Raw genomic sequence first — 2,100 nt, 5'->3', positions numbered from 1 at the left:
CATGAACACCAGATTACACTGATGTGAAAGTAAAATATATTTTTTCATGAATATGTACATCTTAGTTGATTCTAGATGTTTGTTGTCTTTAAACTTGTATATATGATGAATTGTGCTGAAAGTTCAGACTTCACTACACATAAAATAATCATATAATTTATAGAACACAAGAGACAATCGTGAGCTTCACAGTTTTCTACAGAGAAAACCTTTTCATGTGGTTAAAAACACAACCTTTAGAAGACAAGTTGTGTCATAATTAACTTAATTCATGATTGCAGACATGATCTTTCTGATTAATGTTGCAGGTTTGGCTTTAAGTTAAATTTAACAGTAGTGCTTGTCAACAGTTGTTAACTCAGAAGGATCAACCACATCGCTGGGATTCACAGATTTATTCCAGTATAATAAATTACAAATTATTTTCCCTACAAGAGATCATGAAAGATTTTTAAATTAAGTCAGACTCTGTTCTCTAATAAGTTTTTTTTAATACACAAAGTCATTTTATTAGCTGAATAAAAACAATTTCTTTCCTCCATCAGTATCCACCAGTCCAGTGTTGTTTTCAGACATGGATCAATAAACATACTATACACACTTTAATAAAATAATAAAAACTCTTTTAGGTGGGAAAAGCATCAAAAGAGTTAAAAATACAAACTTTAGAAGACAGGTCTGGTCAGATTCCCTGATTTCATGATTTTTCTTATAGGTTTAACTTTAGAGTCATTTTAACAGCAGTTTTTAACTCAGAAGGATCAACCAGTGTGGTGAAATCCATATTTAATTTAGCATAATTTAGTACAAATGCTTCGTCCTGCATAAATAACTATTTTAAATAAATAAATAAGCAATTCAGTGTTGGTGTACAGAGTCAGGACTTAGCTGTAAATGTTCTGACTCTAGTGTTGGTTGATGTCACCGACATCACAGGTAAAACTCTGCAGTGCCAGCAGAGATGGAGCATGAGGACGGGTCTGATGGTCTGGTCTCTGAGACCATAGATCAGGGAACTCAGGCATTTAGGAACAATAATAAGACAAATATAAAGAAGAATCTGGATTATAACAGCTGAAGCCCTGTCTAGGTTTGTAAAGACAACAATGAAGAGTGAACTCTGTATAGTTGAAGACATACTGAGGCCCAGCTGCATCAGATGCAGCAGCAGAGTCTTACGAGCCCTCTTAGCTGAAGCTTTGTCCGTGGAGGCTGATTTAGCTGCTACAATAATACCAACATAGGAGAAAGTGACAGTTACACCTGCTAAAGCAAAGAGAAAATAGGTGGAGGCTTTGTCATAAAGTTGAGACACTGGATCAAAAAGTAAATTATCTTTGCCACAATAATCTGTCATCATCAAGTGCTGCAAATCTTTGAAGTGATCCTTTAACATCAGATTTAACTGAGTCAAAAAATTTAGTGAACTGAGGGCCCAGACTACACAGATAACCACCACTGTGTTTTTTATTGTGATGATGGCAGCATGCCTCAGTGGATAGCAAACAGCTACATATCTCTCCAGACACATTACCACCAATGTGAGAGGTGAGATGATGTGTGACAGAGTATTTAGTGCTGTTAGGACACAGCATACAGTATACAGTAGTAATACTCGTGCAGCAGACAGTAGATACATGATCTGACTTTGTGCCAACTGCACTGTGTCTGCAAAGAGAAGGTTAAACAGAAGAATATAGCGAGATGTCTCCCTAAACACTGGTTTACTCCTCAAAGTGAACAACATGATCCCATTAATGAAGAGACAGATGCAGCAAGGCAGGGTGGTCAGAAGGGAAAATAACACAAGTCCCGCTAGTCCCTGTCTCTGGATCCCAACGGTGGTGTGTTGGTCTGAGTTTGATTTGTGACGGACATTTTAACAAACATTAAATACATTCATTTCAAACACAACACAATGAAAACATATATTTAACACATTACAGTGTCCTAAAGACAAACCCATCAGCATTTCTCCTTTTCACACTCCTCTGGCCAGAGTTGGTTCTGCTGGAGTTACTTTACCTCCACGTAGTATTTATGTTATCTGCCCACAAACGCACACCCCATATGAGATCATTCACTCAGGAACACACCAAG

General features: G+C 37.0%; 1 pseudogene; it reads right to left on the bottom strand.

The window, feature by feature from the left end:
- Positions 1-877: 877 nt before the first annotated feature.
- On the bottom strand, positions 878-1,878 carry LOC121653984 (annotated as a pseudogene).
- Positions 1,879-2,100: the final 222 nt, after the last annotated feature.

Source organism: Melanotaenia boesemani, chromosome 15 (genome assembly GCF_017639745.1).
Source record: "Melanotaenia boesemani isolate fMelBoe1 chromosome 15, fMelBoe1.pri, whole genome shotgun sequence".
NCBI classification, from domain to species: domain Eukaryota; kingdom Metazoa; phylum Chordata; class Actinopteri; order Atheriniformes; family Melanotaeniidae; genus Melanotaenia; species Melanotaenia boesemani.
Note: the sequence above shows the minus strand (reverse complement) of the source record. Positions and strands in the feature narration are given on the sequence as shown.